At 36.6% G+C, this 13,403-nt stretch overlaps 1 pseudogene; it reads left to right on the forward strand.

The window, feature by feature from the left end:
- The first annotated feature begins 11,563 nt into the window (after window positions 1–11,563).
- Window positions 11,564–13,403, forward strand: part of LOC123256754 — a 44,298-nt pseudogene continuing 42,458 nt past the window's right edge.

Genomic DNA, 13,403 nt, shown 5'->3' on the forward strand with positions numbered 1-13,403 from the left:
GGAAGAACTGCAGGAGTAGAAACACAGAAGAAAAACAACTGTGTGGTACTTGGGTTGATGAGAACATGATTGGGGATGTAGACCTGAAAAGACCACACCCATGTAACTATCAATAATGTGTAAATAAGTCTTGATTAACCACACCAGTGGAAATGCAAATTAGCTATAGCGGGGGGAGGGGGTGAGTTGGGAAATTGGGGGGGGGTGAAAGGGGTGAAGGGTAAAGTAAAAACTTGACTTATGTAACCAGGGAATTTTTTTATAAAAATAAAAAAAATTATTTAAAAAAAGCCATTGCATTAAAATATGATTAGAGACCAATAAATATAAAGAAGGGATACCTAGCTATATGACAAGAATTGATGACATACTTAAAGCATGGAATTAGGCTAACAGCTCCTTTACTTTTTTTTAAAAACCCTTACCTTGGTATTGGCTTCAAGGCAGAAGAGTGGTTAAGGGTAGGTAATGGGTGTTAAGTGACTTGCCCAGGGTTACACAGCTAGGGAGTATCTGAGGTTAGATTTGAACCTAGGACCTCCTGTCTCTGGGCTTGGCTCTCAATCTACTGAGCCACCCAGCTGCCCCCTATGATGTTATTCTTTAGGAAACAATAGGTAGATGTATAATATACAATAATATAATCATATATTCAGACTTGATAGCAATAATGGTTGGTTGGTTGATTGGTTAGTTGAATTCATAATGTAATTTTTAATAGTTCAATGTTAATGTTATAGTAACCAATAGAGTACCTGAGGGATCTGTTCTTAGTTCTCTGCTATTTAACATGTTTGTTTATACCTCTGATAAATATATAGATAGTATTCTCATTAAGTATGAAAATGAGATAAAGATTGGGGTTTCAATTAACACACTGAATGACAGAATCAAGATTCAAATGAACTTAACAGTCTTTGGTATTGTTATGAACTTTAAAAAATAACTCAATAGCTATAAATCTAAAACCTTTCATTTGGATTTTTAAAAAAGCCAACTTTTACAGTACTGAATGGCACAAGAATGTTTAGGTAGCAGTTTTTCTCTTTTAAACATAATCATATTTTAGTGAATTACAAATTCAATATCTTATTCATCTAGACCAATTATACTACTTTCCAGATATATTTAACCCTTGCCTCATTCACAAGTTAAAGACTTCACATAATGATAATATTCCATCTCTAGACCAAACCAGATCCTACATATACCTGCCTGATACTATTAATTCTTGGAAACTTCTCTTATTTTCTTAACACTCCTTGTTTTCCACCTCTAGCTCAGGATACAGTAATCAAATCTACCCTACCATTTGTGAAAAGTACATGGTAATGTTTCCATGTTTCTATTCACCATCCTATTGTTTTTTCAGAAACAATCATTCCTTCCTTGGCAATATCCCACTATATGGATTGTCTTTTTCAATATGAATATTAACTATTGTAAATAAGAAATATATTTATTTTATCAACGTCTCAACACTCAGCAGAATGAATAGAATTGCATATGCACTTAACAAATAAATTAATCATTTTTTTCATCTTTATGTTCATTTATTCTTTCATTCAATATGGGTCAGCTTGCTGATTTGGAAGCCATGAGTGTAATTTTTGGTTGCATCAAGAAAAGGTAGCTTTAAGGAATAAGGAAGTGATTAACCTCTGAACTTTACCTTCAGATTTCTTTTTGTGTATCACATTTGGTTTGGGGATCCATATTTTAAGAAAGACATTGATGAACTTCAGTGACCAGGTGGGGCAACTTAAATAGTGAAAGGTCTTGAGTCCATGTCCTATGAGGATATTTTGAAGGAAATGGCAAAAGAACTGTAGAGTAGAGTGATAAATGCTTCAAAGGTCAATGAATTATTTTACAGTATTTTGTGTGTGTACATGATTATATATGTATGTATAAGTATATATTTATGTATATATGTAAAACTTGTTTAGCCCTCTTCAATTTTGGGGCACCATCTTAGATTCCCATTCTTTGTCACTTCAAAAAGAGCTATATGGATGGTAGAGAAAAGGCTGAGATGCATCTGATATCTCCCGAATTCCCCTCCAAACAATATAAAAATAATATGTAAAAATGAATTCTGGAGGAGCAGAACTCACAAAAGAACAAGGAGAAACAATTTCGAGAACTAAGGCAGGAAAGTTCTGTTACACTGGGTGAGAATGGAACTTGGACCAACCACCCCCTAGGTAAGCAAATATAGAGTTTGGAGGTGACTGAACCACAGCAACACCTCACAGAGCTCTCAGCCCATAGACATTAAGGGTGTCAGACAAGTCATCAAAAGGAGAATACAGGGGAACCTTTTCAGATCTCAGTCATAACCTAGAGTCACAGTAGAGGGCCATAGTCCCAGCTAATGACTCTAGGAGAAAGGAAGAAACAATAAAACAAAATCAAAAGAATGAAAAAATGAGAGAAAATCAGAGATATATCATGGGGAAAACAAGTGATCTAGAAAATAGATCCAGGAGAGATCATTTAAGAATTATTAAACTAAAAGCTTGAATCACTCTGAGAATTCTCTCTAACTAACCTTAAAATAATGCTTCAAAACAAATACAAGAGTAAAAGAACCAACAAAGGGTTGGAGTGAATCGACTTTCCTACAGAAAATAACCTGAAAGGTAGGCAGAAAGGGTCTGGTGCTCTGGGGCAAGAAGGGAATGAAGCCCACTGTAAGTCCCCACCAAGAAGTACTGGTGCAGGCTAACAGCAAGCCTTCATCACTACCACCCCACATCTATTGCTCCAGGTTTTGACCTTGGGTCTAAGCCAACATTAAGAACTTGGTACCCTGAGGTTTCCGGATTAAGATGGTGGCAGAGTAAAAAGCAGCTGCTTGACCTCTCCTAACCCATGCATATAGGACTCCTCAAGAAGACATAAAAATAAATCCAATCAAATGAAGGGACCGCACAACAGGGCGCAGCATTGATGATACATGGAATTGGGGCACTTCCATGCTATAAAGGAGTGAAACAGCTCTCACTAAAATGCGAGCTGAGCAGCCCCCTTCCTCCCCCATACCACCTACAGTGCCAAAGCTAGCTCAAAAGAGTTAGAGCAAGTTTGGGGCACCCATTAAGTCATTGGCAGCTCCAGGGCCTGCTCCTGAGAGTAGCAAGACTTAAGACCCCAAGAAGCTAAAGAACATGTGGATTTTGAACACAGACCCTGAGCATAGGCACAGACTTGGATCCTGAGCGCAGGTGTGGACCTTGAGTGGAGACACAGTGCAGAGTGGTGCATGACTATGGAAGCAGTTCCCTGAGACTGTTAAAGGAGCTTCAGGCAGAAGAACAAGCAAGGGGACCACCAGGAGGCTTGACCCTGAGAACAACTAGACCTGAGACCTCAGAAGCCTAAAGAGCGCAGACATACCCTGGGCATAAGGATAAAGCTGAGAGGGCATGCAGCTCACAATGGCAAGCTGGACTCAGGAACCCCAGAAGAGAAAGATGAAGAAGAAACCTTTAACACACAACAACTTTTACACAGAAAATATCCAGACAACAGAGCAAACAAACAAGTAACAATATCCAAACCTTCCCAAAAAATGAAAATAGGTCACAAGATCTTGACGAGTTCAAATCTGAGATTATGAGAAAGATGGAAGAGATCTGGCAAGAAAATAACAGTTTAAAAGGCAGAATTTCACAATTGGAAATTGAGGCAAGTAAATCAAAGACCAGAAATGACCAGATTGAAAAGGAAAACCAGTTTCTAAAGGCTAAAATTGGGTAATTCAAAAAAGATGCCCCCAAATTAAAAGAATAGATAAGCAAATTGGAGACCGAAATCAAACAGCAGGAAAACAGATTAGACCAAATTGAAAATCAAAAGCTTATAGCAGAAAACCAGTCTCTAAAGACAAGAATTGGGCAAGTAGAAGACAATGATCTCTTAAGACAGCAAGAACAAATAAAACAAAGTCAAAAGAATGATAAAATAGAAGGAAACATGAAATATCTCAATGAGAAATTGAGAGATCAAGAAAACAGGTCTAGAAGAGACAATTTGAGAATCATTGGTCTCCCTGAAAAAGCAGAACTTAATAGAAATTTGGACTCCATACTAAAAGAAGTTATTCAGCAAAACTGCCCTTAAGTTCTACAAAAAAGGGCAATATAGACATTGAAAGGATCCATAGATCACCCTCTACACCAGACCCTGAAAAGACAACCCCCAGGAATATAATAGCCAAATTCAAGAGCTTCCAAGTAAAAGAAAACATTTTACAAGAAGCCAAAAAGAGATAATTCAGATAACAAGGAGCACCAATCAGATTCACACAGGATTTGGCAGCCTCCACACTAGAAGACCACAAGGCTTGGAATATGATATTCAGAATGGCAGGAGAACTGGGTCTAAAACCAAGGATCACCCACCCATCAAAACTGTCTATATACTTCCAGGGGAAAGTATGGGCATTCAACAAGATAGAAGATTTCCAAGTATTTGCACAGAAAAGACCAGGACTAAATGGAAAGTTTGATATCCAACCACAAAAATCAAGAGAAATATGAAAAGGTAAATAAGAAACAGAAGGGAAAGTAAAAAAAACTCATACTTTTAAAATTTGCCTCTTTAAAGGCTTCAATAAGATCTAATTATTTGTATTCCTATGTGGAGAAAGGTTATGTATAATTTTCTGTAGTGAACTCTATTCACTATTATAGTATTGAAGTAAATACTCATGACATGATGCCTTTGAGCCTCCTACACTATAAGAAATATAACTATAGAAGTAAAAATTATTTGGTTTCTTATTGCTTTGATGAACTAAAATCTCTAAGTCTTATTTTGGATAAAATTGTTGCTATCTAGATGGCAGATATGTTCAAATGTATATATGCATATATATAAACATATATGATATGATATAGACAGACAGAGACAGAGGGAGACAAAGACACAGAGATGGATAGATAGATATAGAGTGTGTGTGTGTGTGTGTGTGTGTGTGTGTGTGTGTGTTCTGAACTGGAGTGGAATCAAAGTTGTCTATGGGATGTAAGTTTGTTGGATACATTATTCCAATGAGAATTTTGGCTAAATTTGGCTAAATAAGATTGGGAGGGGTCATCCAGGAAAAAGAGTTCCAATTAGGAAGGAAATCAAATCAGAATTGTCCTGGATCATTGTATTGCTGAGAATAGCCAAGTCTAGAAAGAATACATGTTGGGAGAAGAATAAGAAGTTTCATATCTGTAAAACATTGAGTAACATTTTCAAGGCAAGAATCCAAAGTCAATGGATGTGATGAACAGGGAATAGCACAAAAATAAAGGAAATTTATGATTATTTAACAGAGAAGATATAATTGGTGACATGTGAAGTTAGTTTAACTATTTAGGCCAAATGTAAAAACCAAAATAATGTAAAAAGTACAAAATTAAAACTATTCAACACTTTTTTTGTTCTCTTTTGTCTTACAAGGAGAATGATACTTAACTTGAAAATCTTTTATATAATAATAAGTAAAGAGCTCATTGAAATTTGATATTTCAAATAAACAGAGAGGATTTCATAAGTTATCTATAGATGGAAGATCAGACATTTTCTCTTGTTCTTGAAGCTCCTCAAACCTCTCCAGAATAATAACTGTGTTCAAGAAGTAAGGGTAATTTCAGCTGCCTCCATTGTTAAAGACTCAAAAATCTTCATAAACACCAAAGCAGAAAAACTATCAAGAAACAGGGCTAATCTCCACTCTCTAACATGTTTATTCAGCATCTTCCTCCCACCTTCTTACATATGTAAGGATCAAAAAGAGCATGGCCAGAGAATGGATAAAGGGGAAGGGGTCAGGAAATGTGTCTGTGATTTCAACAGAACTTAAGTCTACACCCTAAACCTCCCTTTCTCTCAATGACTCTGGAACCCAAATTTTGTAGTGTAGAAATTTGTTCAGGCTTTCATAGGAGTGTGGCAGCATATTATGCTGCAAGGCGAGAGAACTGAAGAACATAGAATACTGGACAGGGCATCTGGATGGTTGTGTGGTACTACTCTAAGTCTGAAAGAAAGTGACTACTTTTACCTGAAACCATTTCTGTCCTCCCAGAAATCATTTCAGGCTTAACCTAGACAGATGAAATTTTAATTCCAGTATAAGAGGAGAGATGAGTCCCAGACCATCCTTGCCCTCTCAACGAGACCTTTCATTAAAAAGGCAAGTTAGCAGGGGAAAATAAGGGGAAGTGATTGAAATTTCCAAAGATTTTAAGGGAAAAAAATTCAATTAAAGAACATGAGTACTTGCAGATCAAGAGAGAAGAAAATAATAGCAGAAGGGAAAATGGTCACATATCAGGTAAAAGAGTATAGATACTTTTTAAAAAATTAAGTTTAATTAATTAATTAAGGATATTTTCCCATGGTTACATGATTCATATTCTTCCCCTCCCCTTCTCCAAACCCCCTCCCATAGCCAATGAGCAATTCTACTGGTTTTTACATGTGTCATTGATCAAGACTTATTTCCTTATTATTAATATTTGCAATAGAGCGATCATTTAAAGTCTACAACCCCAATCATATCCCCATCAAACCATGTGATCAAGCAACTGTTTTTCTTCAGTGTTTCTACTCCCAAAGTCCTTTCTCTGAATGTTGATAGCATTCTTTCTCATAAATCCCTTACAATTTTCCTGGATCATTGTATTGCTGATAGTAGAGAAGTCCATTACATTCAACTGTGCTAGTGTATCAGTCTCTGTGTATAATGTTCTCCTAATTCTGCTCCTTTCACTCTGCATCACTTCTTGGAGGTCATTCCAGTACACATGGAATTCCTCCAGTTCATTATTCCTTTTAGCACAATAGTATTCCATCACAAACAGATATTACAATTTGTTCAGCCATTTCCCAATTGAAGGACATCCCCTCATTTTCCATTTTTTTGCTACCACAAAGAGTGTGACTATAAATATTTTTGTACAAGTATTTTTAATTATTATCTCTTTTGGGTACAGACCCAGCGGTGTGGCTGAATCAAAGGGCAGGTTGTCTTTTAAAGTCCTTTGAGCATAATTCCAAATTGCCTTCCAGAATGGTTGGATCAATTTACAACTCCACTAGCAGTACATTAATGTCTCGATTTTGCCACATCCCCTTCAACTTTTATTACTTTCCTTTGCCTTCATATTAGCCAATCTGCTAGGATTTGAGGTGGTACCTCAGAATTGTTTTGATTTGCATTTCTCTAATTATAAGAGATTTAGAACACTTTTTCATGTGCTTATTGATAGTTTTGACTTCATCTGAAAATTGCCTGCTCATGTCCTTTGCCCATTTGTCAGTTGGGGAATGGCTTAATTTTTTTTTTGTACAATTGATTTAGCTCCTTATAAATTGGAGTAATTAGACCTTTGTCAGAAGATTTGCTAAAATATTTTTCCCCAATTTGTTGCTTCCCTTCTAATTTTGCCTCCATTGCTTTTGTTTATACAAAACCTTTTTAACTTAATGTAATAAAAATTATTCATTTTACATTTTGTAATATTCTCTATCTCTTGCTTGTTCTTAAAATATTTCCTTTTCTTTAGATCTGACAGGTATACTATTGTATGTTCACCTTATTTACTTATAGTTTCCTTCTTCATATTGAAGTCATTCACCTGTTCTGAATTTATCTTGGTGTAGGCTGTGAGATGTTGATCTAAGCTTAATCTCTCCCATACTGTTTTCCAAATTTCCCAGCAGTTTTTGTCAAATAGTGGGTTTTTGTTCTAAAAGCTGGGATCTTTGGATTTATTATACACTCTTTTGTGTTAAAAAGAAGAGAGTAATCTGGATACTTCCACTATTAGGCTGGTTATTAGTAGTAGTAATCTAAGATATTAATCTGAGAAAGCTTTGGTTTGGTTTCCTAATGGCTGGTGCAGGGACACCCGAGTCCTGCCACCCAGCTGGATGTTATAATAACTGCTCTTCTTTATAACAGTGCCCAGGCAGGATCTCTAAAGGTCAATGGATGGGTAACTCTTTCAGGGCCCAACTGGGGTTGATTAATTATTGGTATTGGGCTCTGTTAGTCTTGGATAATGTTCATCTGACTGCATTGCTCCCTCCCCAGAGTAGTGATGGAATAACTACTCCAGGAAGGTACTTAATAACTTTATCTGTTTTTTAACAAGGGAAAGGAATGATCAGGAATGGGTTGGGAAATATCTATAACTAAATCTATGACAATAATCCCTCAGGACTGTAGGCTGTTCAGTAATGCTGGGCTTATTCTTCTCTGGCTCAGCCTGGCCACAGCCAAACCAGAGTAAGCAAACTGTTTGGATGATGCAAATATTGATGATGGTTTCTCTCAGCTTCTTACTGCTAGTTGTTTGCTACAGCCTTCAGGAAATTCCACCCTTTACCACCCTCTTCTTCTCCTGCCCACTTCCCGGATCCCTCCCCCCTCCCCGGGCCCTGGGATACCTAAATATCTAGAGATGGCTTAGGTGCCTAAATATCTTGGGATTCAGAGAGAATCAGAGGATCCACAGGTCAATCAATGTTCAAGATCAAATGTCCAAGGCAAGGGTTTAGGCAAGGCTCATCCAAAGCAAAACCAAGGTCCTAAAAGACAAGAGGTCCAAGGGGTCCTTGTCAGGGGGCTCCCAGGGTATTTATATCCTTTCTGGCCAACTGCCTTTCCTCCTGTCCTCATGGCCTCTGGGAACATTCCGCTCTCCAACTATCTTCACCTGTCAAACAAGGTGAGACTCTCAACTCCCAGAGTTTGATTATGACACTTGCTGAGGTCATTTACCCCAAGTCTATTCTATTGATCCTCCTTTCTGTCTCTTAGCTAGTATCATATTGTTTTGATGACCACTTCTTTATAGTACAGTTTAAGATCTGGAACTGCTAGACTCCCATACTTCACATTTTTTTTTCATTAGTTCCTTTGTTCTTCCAAAAGTATAGATACTTTTTTTTTAAACCCTTGTACTTCGGTGTATTGTCTCATAGGTGGAAGATTGGTAAGGGTGGGCAATGGGGGTCAAGTGACCTGCCCAGGGTGACACAGCTGGGAAGTGGCTGAGGCCGGGTTTGAACCTAGGACCTCCTGTCTCTAGGCCTGACTCTCACTCCACTGAGCTACCCAGCTGCCCAGTATAGATACTTTTTAAGAAATTATAAGAAAAAGGAAAATGAATAAACATGAGTCGGGAGATATTGTGAACTGACAAGAGCATGGAAACCTAGTATAATGTTCCAGAATTGTCTGGTAAGAAAAATGAGGTTTTTGTACCTTCCCTCCAGGAACATAGAAATTGAAACCAGTACAATAGTCAAAATTTTGGATGACCAAAATAAAAAGGAATTAGATGCTGATTTAATTTTATGGTGCGTATTCTTAGAATTTTTTTCAGATTATTTTCATTGCACTGAGAATCCTAGGAACAATATTTCCAAAAATATTGGAGAAATCCATTTCATTATTCAAATGAAATACTTTTGTTCATTAAGAAAAATGAAAAAAATATTCATAAATATTTTTCTTTCTATAAATTCTACATTACACTTTCTATAAATTTCTTCTTTTAAACTCAGAATTAAAGGGATAACTCAATTGATCCCACAGGAAGAGTTAGAGATGCTGACAACCTGTGGATTCCTGGGCATTGAACATCTCAAGGCATCAGAATAAATTCAAGCACCTTCTCAGATTTTTCTAAGTTCCATCTTGCTCTGTTTTAAAGTTGCCTTCCTTCTTTCTACTATGTCCTCAAGCAGAGTTACATTCAGAGGACCAAAATTTCAAGACATACCTTAGAATTTTCCAGATCTGAATGATATGATTCTTTGACATTTACTTAAAAAACAGAGTAGTCATTACTAGTGCAAATGATGTGAAATTTTTGATGACTCACAATGCAAAATAATTTGGATGTGGATTTACTTTTCCAGTACATACTCTTGGAATTATTGCAGATAATTGTCATGGCACTCAGGTTCCTGGGAAGTATAATTTTGAATAAGTTTTCCATAAAATTAGAGATATCTGCTTCTTTGTCCAAATAAAGAACCAGTTTCATTTATTAAAAAATGTAAGCATATATCATTTTATTAAAATAAGTAGGAAAACTATTTTTTCAAACGTAGAATTAATGACATCAGTTCATAGATTTGCAGAAAAAATTTTTAAAAAGCCAAACATCCATGAGATCTTGGGCATTGAGCATCTTGATGTCCAGATCCATATGTACCAGAATGATTTGAAGTATTTTTTCAATTTACTATGGAACCCTTTCTGCTGCCTTAGCATTTTGTAATTTTTGTAATGAATTTTGGCACACTTAAACATAGTTGTAATGAGAGTCCTACAAATCCCTTGGTTTTAGGGAGATAATGAATTGACATTTTTGAAGGAATTTAGAAGTCAAGGCCCATCCAAATGAATTGCTGATCATATAAAATAATTTGGATTCTTATTTAATTTTGCAGTGCATACTTTTGTAATTTTTGCAAAAAGCTCTCATGGTGCTGGCTGTCTTAAAGTTTGACATTTTGAAAAAAGTTTAAAAAAATAAAGGAATTCACTTCTTTGTCCAAAAAAATAATTTTGTTCTCTAAAAAAATGAAAAAAATTTATCAGTTTATCAAAATGAGTCAATCAATTGGTTCATTTAAACTCAGAATTAAAGGCAAAAGAATTGAGAAAAGGTGATGGATCACTGTGACTCGTAATTGATCATCTCCATCTATAAAAAGGCATCAGAATGTATCCAAGCAATTCTAGTTTTCTGAGGCCTGCCTTGCTTTGTCTTAATGTTTTCAAACCTATACAGTGACCTGTAGCTAAGTTCAACCCCAAAGTCCAAAGTTTGATGTGAAATCTTCAAATTTTTCTGGTCTAAAGGAGGTGGTTTTTGACATTTTGTCAAAAAACATAAAAGTGCTGGCTTTTCCAATGGGTTTAAATTTTTATTTGCCTAACATTCAAAATAATTTTGATTCTGACAATATCTGCAGTGCATATTCTTGGAAACTTTTTCAGATTGTTAAATGCCTCAAGCATCATGATAGTCATCATTATCATCATAATCATTGTCATAATCATCATTATAACTAATGTTTAAATATACATACACACATCTATATAGAGCATGTAAAATTTGTTTTCCTTGGCCCAGGAAGCAAATCTGGACTCTAAAGGAGAATATTACGCAGAAACAGATTTTGGCAAGATATAAGGAAATATTATTCAATGATGGAATGAACTACATCATAGGGAAGTAATCTTTTTCCCACTGGTCTTCAAATGGAAACTAAACGACCATTTCTGGAACCTTCTCTACTTTTGCCATCATCTCCCAACTACTCACCAATATACTCTCCACTCATCATGATATTTCCTTCTTGGGCTATGCCAACCAGATATTCTTCTCCTTCACATTTGGTTTCAACCACTCCTACTTGCTCACTATTATGAGCTAAGATTGCTATGAGACCATCTTTCACCCCATGCAATACAATGTAGTATACAAACCTACCAAGCTGTATCTAGTTGGAGGCTTCCTCATGCCTTGGCAGCATGTTATTAGGGCTGGTGGTTACACTTGCTGTTTTCCATTTGCACTTTTGTGAGCCCAGTGAGATTTACCATTTTGTCTGTTATGCTTTCTCCTTGATGAAGCTAGCCTGTGGTGTGGTTTGGGCTGTGACTATGGGAGAGGGAATGGTCTGCATCATAATCATTTTGGGCTGCTTCCTTCTTATCCTCATCTCCTATGCCTTCACTGTGGCCACCATCTTGAGGATCTCTTTAGTTGAGGGCCAACCCAAAGTATTTTCTACCTATTGCCTCCCACCTCTGTGTGGTCATGATGGACTCTGACTTTGTTTCTGTTATCTACCTAATACCCAAGGTTCCAGAATCTCTGGAAGGAGACACTCTGATAGTTACCACCTGCACAATCCTTGATCCATTCTTTTTTCTTTATCTATTTATAATATTTTTCCATGGTTACATGATTCATGATTCTGCTCCCAACCCTTCACTCCCCCTTCTCGGAGCTGACAAGTAGTTCCATTGCATTATACATGGATCTTTGCTCAAAGTCAATTTCCATATTATTCGTATATGCAGTAGAGTGATCTTTAAATATCAAAACCCTAATCATATCCCTATCAAACTAATTGATTGATCATACATATTTCTTCTGAAATGATAAGCAATTTGATATAGGTAATAAATGTTTTATTATTTAATCTATATTTCCATAAATGTCATGTTATGGAAGAAGACATACATCATTAAAAACAACAACTCCAGAAGAAAATGGAGAGAAAAGTGTCATGCTTCAATATAAGCCCTACTTTAAAAATGATTAAGTTGTTGGGGGTAAAGTGCCTTGCCCAGACTCTCATAGCTAGTATTTGTGATTGTATTTAAATTCATTTCTTCCTTACTCCAAGCTCAGTGCTATAGGCACTGTGTTATCCTGCTGTTAAACTTGTAAAAGTTGCAAAAGATGAGAAATTGGGAAGAATAGCTAATTGCTGGATTATAGATATAGGGTTGAAAAATATCTTGCAAGATGTTTTGATATGCCTACTGAACATTTTGAATTTATTTTCCCATAGGTACCTCAAACTCAACATGCCTGAAACAGAATGTTTCCCTCTAGTCTTTGCTGCCACCACTCCCCTATATATGTAATTTCCTTCTATTGGAAGATGTTTCTTGAGAGCAAAATCTATCTTTGCCATGGCATTTGTGTTATGAGAGTATAACACAGTGAGTAATAAAATTCATTTTCATTCTTTCATCCATCCTTCCAATTATTCATCCACATTACTGTGCTTTTCCTTCCTCCCCAAGCCCACATGGGATGCCCGTGATCAATAGTAATATTTAGTCATTCTAATCTTTTAACCAGTGACTTCGACCTATGCCAAGATTTATATTCCTTCTGTTCCTCTGCTGGATTTAGTCCCACATACCAGAATGCTGAATTACATTTCTGATATCTTATGCTTCATGATCAGAGAAGTACATTATAACCTTGGTGATCTCTGAAGACAAAAGAATTGTAATGGGTCTTCATGGACAGATGTGGGTACATTTATTTTCAGAATAGATGAGTTAGGCTTGTGCATTTCTTTAGGGCAGGGGTCGGCAATATATGGCTCTCCAACCTTATCTGGCTCCACCTCCCAACCAGCCAGTCCAGGCAGAGCCCCAGGATGTGCCCCAGGGGGCCTTTCAGTCCCCACCCCATATTCCAGCACCTTCCACCTCCATCCTCCTCCTTCCACACACGTTTATGGCTCTCACCGCCAAAAAGGTTGCCTACCTTGCTATAGGGGAAAGTAATAGGTAGTAAAACTATTAACAGCTTTAGAGTTAGTAAGAAGACTAGAATTGATCT

Source organism: Gracilinanus agilis, chromosome 1 (assembly GCF_016433145.1).
Source record: "Gracilinanus agilis isolate LMUSP501 chromosome 1, AgileGrace, whole genome shotgun sequence".
Lineage (NCBI taxonomy): Eukaryota > Metazoa > Chordata > Mammalia > Didelphimorphia > Didelphidae > Gracilinanus > Gracilinanus agilis.